We start from the raw sequence: 12,220 nt of genomic DNA, 5'->3' as shown, positions 1-12,220 counted from the left end.
TGTTTGTATACAGAACAGTTAGCATCCACATCCGCTGAAGCAAGGCATTCCCCAAAGAAACAATCAAAGAGTTCCTCTTGAGAAAAATCAATCGTAGAGCAAAGAACAGTTTTGATATCTAGCATTTAGGGACTCTCCACTGTAATGATTAGTTCCCTGGCCTAATTACCCTACACACCTGAAATCAGTAAAGCTGCCTTTGTATGCAAAGCTCCCAATCAGCTATTTTCTCGCTGTTAAATATGAAACTGTAACCAAGAATTGCCAGATAAGTAAAGAAAGCTTCCTGCATAAAAAGGAGAAATTTAAAAAAGCAAACAGAAAAAAGAAGCTGAACTGGAGGAAATGGGTAATTCAGGAAAAAATGGTAAACTTTAAAAAGAACCATAGCTAGTATCCTCAGGGATAGTGAGCAGACGGCATCAACAAAATAATACTAACGTGAAAATAATACTAACGTGATGATAATAGCAATTATAATAGCAAATATATGTAATGCTTACTCTGTTCAAGATTTTGTTCGTAGAGTTTTATGTTTAATCCTCAGAACTCAGAGACAGGTATACTATTATCTCCATTTCAGATTACAACAGAGACAGAGAATTTACAATTGCTCAAGGTCACAGAGTTACAAAATGGGAGATGGGGATTCCAACTCAGTCTGGCTCCACGGTCTGTGCTCTTAATCACTACTCTCTTGTCTTAAAACAAACAAACAAACAAAAGATAAACAACCCCCCCAGAGAATATGAAAGACTCTTAGAAAGTGAAAACATAATTTTATATTTCAACCCTATAAATCTCTTATTTTGGTCTGGTTTTAGGAATTGAGAGCAATGCCTGGAAATAGATTTTTAAAAGAAACAGAAAATATCATTGTAAAGATGAGACATTAGATGTTCAGTTCATGGGATCCTTCAGGGAACAAAAGTTACAGAAGGAAAGAACAAGAAGGAAAAGAGAAAAAAAGGGAGGCCAGCACCAAAGAAATAATACAAGATGGTTTTCTAGGGATGAAACGCCTCAGATGAAAATGCTCACTGACTACAACATGAACAGAAAAAAGCCTACACCAAGACACACCCTTAGGAACTGAAAAAACCAAGAAAAACAAGAATGGACCCCAAAAATTGCCACAGGGAAAAAGCAGATGAGCTAAAAGGACTAACTCAGGCTGTTGATAATAAATTTTATTAGACTGTGGTGCATTGCCTTCCAAGTTCAGAGGGAAAATGATTTGTACCCTAGAATTCTAGACAAACTAGAATTCAGATGGCGAGCAGCTGGACAGGGAGCAACTGCTTATCCTCACCACACTCTTCAAATACGGTACCTTTTCTACAAGTTTTAATACAATCATTGTTCCGATTACTATAAAAAAGTTAGTGGTAGAAGTACAAAATGTCAGCTTTTGGACAGTGTCTCCTGTGGAGCAGGTAGTCAAAGCGTGGCACCTTTTAATCCTTTCCTTTCCTCTCCAACACTGATGTAAGCACCCCTCTTCTCCCCTTTCCCTCAGTCAGGCCCTGCCTCCATGCTTGCACCTTCTGATGTTACAACCTGGAGACGCTTCTAGTGAGAATAAAGAATATTTCATACACATGAAAGTTCAAAAAATTTATCACCCGTATATTCTTTCTTAGAAACTTGCTAAGGGATATTCTCCATTAAAGGAGGATGTACAGTGAAGGAAGAGAAAAAATGTGGGTTGAGGAGAGCAGGAAAGGGAAGCCACAGGAGGACAGCTGTGCGACCGGAGGATGGAAGGCTCGAGAAGAGCAGGTCCCAGGGAAAAGAAGAGAACAAGAAAAAGATGCCCCAGAATGTTTCACACAATGGAGAGCTGGAAAGAACTGGGAATGTGATAAAGGAAAAAAACAATGCAGGAAAAACAAAAAACGCAATTAGAGATTTTTACGAAAACTGAAAAATTGCCTTAGTATGGACATAAAACCAAAAAAGACTACTTGGGATTACAACCAATCATTAATTCAAGTAAGTCTATACCTGGCATTGTTCTAACCACTGAGAATATAGTCATGAGAAGGAAAATAATAAACCAAAAAATCAAATACATTAGTTAAAGTAGATAATCCTTATCGTCTTGAAGCTATAGTCAAGAATGGGGAGACTAACAATAATTTTAAAAATTAGGTGAAATAAAATATACAGTTTATATTAACAGTAAGTGCTATGGAGAAAAATATAACAGAAAGTAAAGCAAGAATCTCAGGTAGGGGAGTTGCTATTTCCAATCAGACGGATAGGAACAGGCCTACTGAGCAGCTGCCACCTGGGTCAAGGACGTTAAGGGAGGATCAAGCCATGCGGTCCTGTGGGCAAAAAGATGTTCCCCAGTGGAGGGAGCAGCAAATGCAAAGGCACTTCTCACACAATAACATACATACTTAATTGTTATTATAAATATATGTAAATAGCATCAATTTTAGAAATACAAAAATGAAAGAACTGAGGGCCAAACCATGGAGAACGTGGGCGCACTTATCCTCATCTGATAGAAGGGGACAATCCCAAAGCAGCATGAACAGTTAATGAGACAAGAAATAAAGGCATTCGTTTGTAATCTGAAGTTACAACAGAGAAATCAAAAACAGAGATAAAACCAAATGAAGAATGATAGGGAAAAGGTGGAGGTGGGGTAGGAAGAGAGTGAAATTATAATGCTTCCTTTATCTGTGTGCGTGTGTGTAACTATATGATGCGTAAGAGTGATACATTAAAAAATCTGAGGTGGAAGCAAATTACTTAAACCTGGATAAATGAAGATAAATATTAGAAGGAAAAGAGGAAAGAGAAGTGAGGCTTCAGAGGGAAAAGCTGAACCAAAGAACTATTGATTTTAATCATGTACATATATTAATTTGATTTAAGCATACACATTCGCACACACACATAACCCCTTGGAAGTTTTCTGTAGCTCTGAGGATAAATGTAAAAATTCTAAACACGGCCTACACGACCCTGCCTGCCTCACTTTGTGCCTCCCTCCCCTGCACTCTCTGCTGTAGTCACACTGGCCTCCTTTCAGTTTCCTGAGCAAGCAAGCCCCTACGCTGTTCCTTCCACCTGACGTGCCTCCTGCCCAGTATTCACCTCCAGGCTGACTTATCCATTAGGCACAGTGGCCACAAGTGCCTAGGGCCCACAATACTTTTAGGAGTCCACAAAAAATGTTTTACTTTCTTTTAAAATAAGAAAAGAAAACCTTTTAGGTCAAAGAAAATGTTTTACTATATAATATTAACATATTTGTCTTCATTGCCAGTAAAGTTGCAAAATTTGATTTTTAATATTTTCATGGAGGAAGCAACATATGAAGGCAGAAGTGTCTAGGGTCCATAAAAGTCATAATGTGACCCCCTGCCCATCTCACCCCTCCATTTCCACTTGACCTTGTGAATCCTACTCATCCCTCAGATCTCAGCCCCCAAAACTGAGACCTTTTGCCTGATTTTCCCAGACTACGTGAGGTCCCTATATATGTTCTCCCATTACTTCGTAAAATGAAAATGAAATAAATTGTGTAATTTGGTGTTTAATGGAATCAGGAACTGTGCCTACCTCATTTACAGACTGTACTCTCAGCACAAAGCCTTATACTGTATGCAGTGATGAGAGACCCTGAAAGACTGAGAATTTTCTACTGTGGCTCTTTCAAGCCCTGGTTCAGTTTTCTCCTCCTGAATCTATTACTTACGATTTAATCTCTTATTGACTCAGTTTCCTCATTTAAAAATGAGGATAATAATGCAGTTTTGAGTTAGAATGTTAGAATAGTGCCTGGCATACAGTAAACCTGATGTAAAGCCTAGTTATTCTTCCTCATGTTTGTAGCTGATTATAAGAACATTACTCTTTAGTACTATCATCATCACCATCATCATCATCATAATCATTATTCCCTAAACTGAGTGAGTAAGTAAATGTTTTGGTTTGTTAATTTCCTACCTCTTACTGTCTATTATGTAAATACGTTTTAAAAGCAGGGGAGGATCATTTTAACAATGTAAGTCTCAAAGCTTTTAGGGAAGAGTTAGAGCAAAGAGATATAAGGATGGGAGGAAACTGATGTTTTGGTAACTGACAATACATAATTATCCATGAATTCAAGACTTCGGGAATTTCAAAACATCCACACTAACCAGTCCATAATTTTACATAAGATCAGGTTAGAAGAATGTTTTTAGCAAAAAATAGTAAATCAGAATTATCTCAAACATAAATTTCCATGAAAATCTAATAAAAATGAGAGATAGAATTTATTATCTTAAAAAAAAAAACTTACCTATTTCCCCTGAATAGATGCTCTATACAGTGGAACACAATTTTCAGTAGTGATACTACTTTCTTGGGGTTACAATTTTTATGCATAATTCCTTCTGCAGGTAAATAAAAATACATACCCCAAAGCAGTAAAAATAAAGCAACAGAAAGTGAAAAGCCTACCAAAGGGTTTTCATTTTGGTAAACATTTATCTTAACATTTTAAGCTTCAGACTCCTAAGATAACCCTTGGGATAAAGTGACAGACTCAGGTTTGATTCCCTCTGGTATTTCAAATAGTCTCCATAAACTAAGGACCATTTTTTGAGAATAAATGACTGGCTAGGAGTATTAACATCCTGAGGCTTTGCCTGGGGCCTATAATCTCACCTAATTATTACTCACAGTCACTCAGAAAAGCCTCAAGCTAAAATTGTGGTTGCTATTTAGAACTAAACTTGCAAATTCGCTTTTAAAAATCCTTTTTTTCTTTCATGATTTCATTTTCTGTTTAATTCATGTGCACCTTTAGACATGAACTGCAGCAAGCATTAAAACCCAGAGTAACAGTCAATCTGTTTTGAGTGTTGCTTTCTTTACTAATTTATAAGAAAGATAAGCCATCTTTTATTTAAAAAACCAAAATAATTTTTATAAATGCGAAAATGAGTTGAGGGATGCAATATTCTCTGAAAATTAAGAATAATCTAGAGTCAAATTATGCCATAAATTTCTTTATTTAGACCTTCTACTTTTTTTTTTTTTTTTTTTTACTTAGGGTGTAACAATATTATTTCTTGTCATCTATCTTGCTAAAACTTTCATTCCTGCTTTATCTCTAGGATTGTCTGTTGCAATTCTCTCTGTTCTTCCAATAATTCTATCAGCTTTAGTTGATAGAGAAATACAATTTCCTACTGATTTTAACACGTAGAAGTCTCTTTTCTTAATTACAGCAATGAAGAGTGAGGGCTGTGTGTCTCAGACTGCCTGGGTGAGAGTCAGATCCCTTACCTCCATAAAAAGGGATAATAATAATTCTCACCTCAAAGCACATTGTACAGGTAAATGAAACAAATGAGTCAAAGTATTTAGTTGATTGTCTGCTACATAGTAAGTACTCAATAATTGTGATTTTTGTTAATGATAACTTTTTAGAGCCTTTTATTTACTTCTTAAATGTCTTCTGAGAAAACTGGAAAAAATGTGTGTGACTTCAGACAAATGAGTTAAACTCTCTGTTCTTTTGTTTTCTCATTCATAAAACAAAATAATCTGGCAATATTTACCCAAAGAATTCTCTTAACTATAAAAATTTACATGATTTTACTTAGCTATGACAAAAGTTCAGACTTATTTTCCTTCTCTGTTTTTAATATGTATTGACAATCCTATTTCCAGTAGAGACTAACTCTGTTTTTGCATTCTTCTTCTTTGAATAACAACCATATTTGAGGATATTGTATACTCTTTCTGGTACTAGTAATCATGGGATATTTTCTTAATTTTCTATGATGAACTTTTACATTCACTATCAAACTGCACAGAAAGCCCTAAATGTTGCTTTCTTCTGAATTGATACTTCAAAAACAAATCAGATACTAATCACATATAACATATGAAATTCTATCTAATCTGAGGATTAAAAAAATACCATTATGTTTCTGGAGAGGCATATGTAAAGTTTTACTCAAAATACTTGAAAAGTCTCTATTAAAAAAAGCAACATAATTCACAATTTAGGATAGTACCTCTGAAGACAGAAAAATGAAATTTCTATCATGCTGTAAAAAGAGTTATAGAGTCTACTAAGGTATAACTTTAATAAAAAGAGGAAACTGAGGCTTTTTATTAAGATATAACTTTGGTAACAAAAATGTTTGGGTCGTACAGATATGTATATTTAATCCATGAGAGATGAGCAACACAAGTATTTAGCATAATTAAATTCTTACAGAGCCTATTTTAAAATCCTAATTTATAATCTGAATTAATGCTGATGTTTGGTGTATCATTATAAGCATGTTGTAGTGTAAGCAAGACAAACCATGGCAGATATGAAATATAGGTTAGTTAAAAATACCTTTAAAGTCAATTGCATACTGAAATATTTAATGATTTAATGGCTGAATTTGCTTCAAAATAACATAGGAGGTATAAATGAAGAAAGTTTAGCTTTGGGTCCTTAATTATTGAAGCCAGACTGAAGTATGTGGGGGTTCATTATACTATTCTACCAAATATTCTATTTTTGAAACTGTCTGTAGTAAACAGTTCAAAAAAAAAAGCAATGTACAGACATCAAAACCAGAAGTCGTGAGGAAGATGACCAATTTAAACTCATAAAAGTGCTAACCTTATATGGCAAAAAGAAAGCACATACTGTTTTGATTACTGTAGCTCTATAGTATTGTCTGAAGTCTGGGAAAGTTATTCCTCCAGCCTCTTTCTTTTTCTTCAGTAATGCTTTGGCAATTCTAGGTCTTTTGTGGTTCCATATAAATTTTATTATGATTTGTTCTAGTTCTGTGAAATATGTCCTGGGTAATTTGATAGGGGTTGCATTAAATCTGTAGATTGCCTTGAGCAGTATGACCATTTTAACAATATTGATTCTTCCAATCCAGGAGCATGGGATATCTTTCCATTTTTTAAAGTCTTCTTTAATTTCCTTAATCAGTGTTTTACAGTACTCCATGTATAAGTCTTTCACCTCCTTGGTTAGATTTATTCCTAGGTATTTTATTATTTTGGATGTCATTTTAAAGAGGATTGTTTCTTTACTTTTGTTTCCTGTTGATTTATCGTCAGCGTAAAGAAATGCAACTGACTTTTGTACGTCAATCTTGTAACCTCTACCTTGCTGAATTCTTCGATTAGTTCTAGTAGTTTTTGTGTGGACCTTTTAGGGTTTTGTATATATAGTATCATGTCATCTGCATATAGTGACAATTTTACCTCTTCTTTTCCAATATGGATCCCTTTTATTTCTCTCTCTTGCCTGATTGCTGTGGCTAGGACTTCCAAGACTATGTTGAATAGGAGTGGTGATAGTGGGCAGCCTTGTCTTGTCCCAGATTTTAGTGGGAAGCTTTTGAGTTTTTCACCGTTGAGTACTATGCTGGCTGTAGGTCTGTCATATATATATATATAGCTTTTATGATGTTGAGATATGTTCCCTCTATACCCACTTTGGTGACAGTTTTTATTATAAATGGGTGTTGAATTTTATCAAATGCTTTTTCTTCATCTATTGAGATGATCATGTGGTTTTTGTCCTTTCTCTTACTGATGTGATGTATTACATTGCTTGATTTGTGTATGTTGAACCACTCCTGTGTCCCTGGGATGAACCCCACTTGATCATGATCTTTTTTATGTGCTGTTGGATTCTGTTTGCTAAGGATTTTTGCATCTATGTTCATCAGTGATATTGGTCTGTAATTCTCTTTTTTGGTAGTGTCTTTGCCTGGTTTTGGTATCAGGGTGAAGGTGGCTTCATAGAATGAGTTTGGGAGTATTCCCTCCTTTTCAGTCTTCTGGAAGAGTTTGAGAAAGACTGGTATGAGTTCTTCTTTGTATGTTTGGTAAAAGAAAGGCTGGAGGAATAACTCTCCCAGACTTCAGACAATACTATAGGGCTACAGTAATCAAAACAGTATGGTACTGGTACAAAAACAGACATATGGACCAATGGAACAGAATAGAGAGCCCAGAAATGAACCCGCAAACTTTTGGTCAACTAATCTTCGACAAAATAGGCAAGAATATACAATGGAATAAAGACAGTCTCTTCAGCTAATGTTGGGAAAACTGGACAGCAGCATGTAAATCAATGAAGCTAGAATGCTCCCTTACACCATACACAAAAATAAACTAAAAATGGATCAAAGACTTAAACAAAAGGCAAGATACTATAAACCTCCTAGAAGAAAATATAGGCAAAACATTATCTCACATACATCTCAAAATGTTCTCCTAGGGCAGTCTACCCAAGCAATAGAAATAAAAGCAAGAATAAACAAATGGGACCCAATTAAACCTACAAGCTTCTGTACAGCAAAGGAAACCATAAGCAAAACAAAACGACAACCTAAGGAAAGGGAGAAAATTTTTGCAAAAGATGAAACTGACAAAGGCTTGATCTCCAGAATATATAAGCAGCTCATATGACTTAATAAGAAAAAAACAAACAACTCAATCCAAAGATGGGCAGAAGACCTAAACAAGCAATTCTCCAAGGAAGAAATACAAATGATCAACAGGCACATGAAAAAATGCTCAATATCACTAATTATCAGAGAAATGCAAATCAAAACTACAATGAGGTATCACCTCACACCAGTCAGAATGGCCATCATTCAAAAATCCACAAATGACAAATGCTGGAGAGGCTGTGGAGAAAGGGGAACCCTCCTACACTGCTGGTGGGAATGCAGTTTGGTGCAGCCACTATGGAAAACAGTATGGAGATTCCTCAAAAGACTAGGAATAGACTTACCGTATGACCCAGGAATCCCGCTCCTGGGCTTATATCCAGAAGGAACCCTACCTCAGGATGACACCTGCACCCCAATGTTCATAGCAGCACTATTTACAATAGCCAAGACATGGAAACAGCCTAAATGTCCATCAATGGATGACTGGATAAAGAAGATGTAGTATATTTATACAATGGAATACTATTCAGCCATAAAAACCGACAACATAACGCCATTTGCAGCAACATGGATGCTCCTGGAGAATGTCATTCTAAGTGAAGCAAGCCAGAAAGACAAAGAAAAATACCATATGAGATTGCTCATATGCGGAATCTAAAAAAAAAAGAACGTAAATACAAAACAGAAACAGACTCAGACGTAGAATACAAACTTGTGGTTGCCAAGGGGGTGGGGAGTGGGAAGGGACAGACTGGGAGTTGGAAATTTGTAGATACTGACAGGCATATGTAGAATAGATAAACAAGATTATACTATATAGTACAGGGAAATATATACAAGATCTTGTGGTAGCTCACAGCAAAAAAAAAAAAATGCGACAATGAATATATGTACGTTCATGTATAATTGAATAATTCTGCTCTACACTAGAAATTGACACAACATTGTAAAATGACTATAACTCAATAAAAAATGTCAAAAAAAGAAGTTGAAACTATGTAAAAACTGCAGAAAGTACACCAAAGTATTATTGATACTTTTCTGTATTTTTAGTTTTCCACAGGGAGTATGTGCTTCTTCTATAGTGGCTGCCATAACAGTTTCAATAAATGTCTACTAAGTATTTTTTGAATGGAAAAAAAAAAAAAAAGAAAGCACATAAAAGAAAAACAAAACATTATAACAAAATGTGAAAAAATGGGAAAGTGTATTTGTAACACATGTGACTTACTGTTAATATTTTTAATATGATTCTTGATTATTCTCAATCAAAAAAAAATTAAAGACCTCAGGAAAAAATTTTAATGGGTCATAAATGAGATAGTCATAAAATAAATATAAAGGACAAATAAAAATATAAAAAGATATGTCTCACTAGTAACCAAATAAAATGAAAATTAAAATGCCATACACTTTGATCATTTCAGATTTACTTAAAAACAAAAACAGTTAATATCAGATGACAAAACTATTAAGAAAGCGACACTATCATATGCTGTTCGTGGGAACGCAAATTGGTAGAGCCTTTCAATATATTTACCCTTTTATCCACCAATTCCATTTTTAAGAATATACCATAAGCTAGCATTTTCCAAAGTGCTCAGTGGGATGTTGACAAATGCTATTCTGTGAGTGTATGTGTAAGTCTAAATTTAATTTCAAATGTAAATTTATACAATGTTTTTTTTAATTTCCTTTTTCAAATTTTTGCTTTGTTTTTTTAAAAAATAGACTTTTAAAAATATGTTTTAGGTTCATAGCAAGTGAGCAGAAAGTACAGAGATTTCACCTCTCCTCCCTTCACACGTGCACAACTTCTCCAAGTATCAATATTCTGTAGACAGATGTCAGTTTAAGGAAGGATTCTCTAGTCAAATAAGGTTGACTTCTAAGACTTAGTATATTACTATACACTGGTATTCTCCAAGATGCTGAATAATAGACAGTGTTTCCTCATGTTATAGGAACTCTTTTATCAGAGAACATGCTTAGTAACTAAAGTTTTGCAACGGTTACTTTTGGAAACTGTCCTAAAAAAATCATTAGCCATGAGTACAAAGATGTACAAGGATGTTCACTGAAGTCATATTAACTGGAGGAGAAAATTGGAAAGGCCCCAAACACTCAGTAATTGAAAAGTGGTTATATAACTTACATTATATTCTTAAACTGGAATATTATACAACCATTAACAGTGGTAATGTGAATGTTATTTACTGACATGAAAAATGCTGTAATAAATAGAAGCATTCTAGCCAAAGAGCATTTATATTCCATTATTTCTAGTCATAACAATAATATTTATAGATATATATATTATGTACCATATACATATATATCAATAAATTCAGAAAAACATACAACAGAATATAAAGAGTACTTATCTCAAGGTGGTAGGATTACTATACTTTTCCATATTGTCTTTCTTTTTGTTCACAATGAACACATATTAATTTCACTATAGAAATATTTTTTTAGATGTAATTTGTTTATGTGTCTTAACTATTTGGAGATGTCTTGTATTTTATTCTATAGATATCAGATGCTTTTTATATTTAATAAAAATTATGTCCATAGACAAGAAAACTATAAATACATGAAGAATTCATGGAGAGAAAAAAATTCCTACCTTTTGGAGAGAAACTGATGAAAACATAACATGTGCTGTGAGACCCAGCAGTGTGATGGAGGCAGTAAATCTCTAGAATGCTCTGTGCCTTTATGAATCCCTATAAAGGAGTACCTCTTCTCTCTGTAGCAGAAACAACACAGACACATTTATTTAAAGAAGTAACAGAATGAAAATTATCCTTAGGTATACATTGGAGCTATACAGGCTGCATTTTCAAGTGAGGTCTCACAGATAGACAGTTGGAAAAATTACCACTTATTTGTTGTATGACCATGGGAAAATTATTTATCCTCTCTGTGCCTCAGTTTTCTCATCTGTAAATGGGGATAATAATAGTACCCAAGTAGAAGGGTTGTTATAAAGATGAATAGTCATAAAGTACTTACAGCAGTGCCAGACACAACAACAATAGTATATGCTAGGTATGTGGTTTTAAAAAATAAATACCTGGCTGGGGTTGATTACATTAAGAGACTCTCCACAGAACATTTTACTGTCAGTGACATTTTACTTCTGTTAACATCTCAAGTAATTCTCACTTCGGTGCTGTGAGTGGATATTATTACCATCTGGCCCTCAGCTTTGCAAATCAGTAACTTGAGTCTATCAGCTCCCTAAACTGTTACAAACAAACTCACAAGAAACCGATCATTTCAAAAGGGGAACTTTTTTGTTGATAGCCAATGGATTGAATAAAATACTATTTACTGATACCTGGTCTATTTAAGTACCAACTACTTAGCAATTGACTGATTAGTATAAAATTAAAGTAGGAAAATTAAAAACTCAAATTAGACCTTCCATCAAGTCACAGTAGTGTGCTTTTCTACTGTTAAACTAATTTCCTCTTACACTTGATATGATACCTTGAGAAGGGACAGCATCAAGAATGGAGTATTCTTGCCTAGACTATTTAATCCAAATCCAACAATAAAAAATTTCAGAAAAACCTAAATTAAGGGGCATTTTGCAAACAATTGGCCCAGACTTTTAAAACATGTCAATGACATGACAAAAAAAAAAAAAAAAAAAAGAAAAAGGCTGGGAACTTTGTTTTTTTAGATTAAAGGAGATGAAATGAATATGACAACTGAATACAATGCGTGATCCTTGATTGGATCTTAGATCAGGGAAAAAGACAGAA

At 34.4% G+C, this 12,220-nt stretch overlaps 1 protein-coding gene across 5 annotated transcripts in view; it reads right to left on the bottom strand.

Annotated features, from left to right (window-relative positions):
* Nucleotides 1–11,198, bottom strand: part of MBD5 (methyl-CpG binding domain protein 5) — a 121,517-nt gene extending 110,319 nt beyond the window's left edge. For 4 of the 5 annotated variants that reach the window (XM_032479410.1, XM_032479411.1, XM_032479409.1 and 1 more), the window contains exon 1: nucleotides 11,074–11,198. The gene's annotated coding sequence lies outside the window, so the exon portion shown is untranslated. The remainder of the gene's footprint in view (nucleotides 1–11,073) is intronic. The other variant, XM_006187599.3, reaches the window with a different exon arrangement.
* Nucleotides 11,199–12,220: the final 1,022 nt, after the last annotated feature.

The sequence above is a fragment of the Camelus ferus genome, chromosome 5 (assembly GCF_009834535.1).
Source record: "Camelus ferus isolate YT-003-E chromosome 5, BCGSAC_Cfer_1.0, whole genome shotgun sequence".
NCBI classification, from domain to species: domain Eukaryota; kingdom Metazoa; phylum Chordata; class Mammalia; order Artiodactyla; family Camelidae; genus Camelus; species Camelus ferus.
This window is presented reverse-complemented; position numbering and strand designations above follow the sequence as displayed.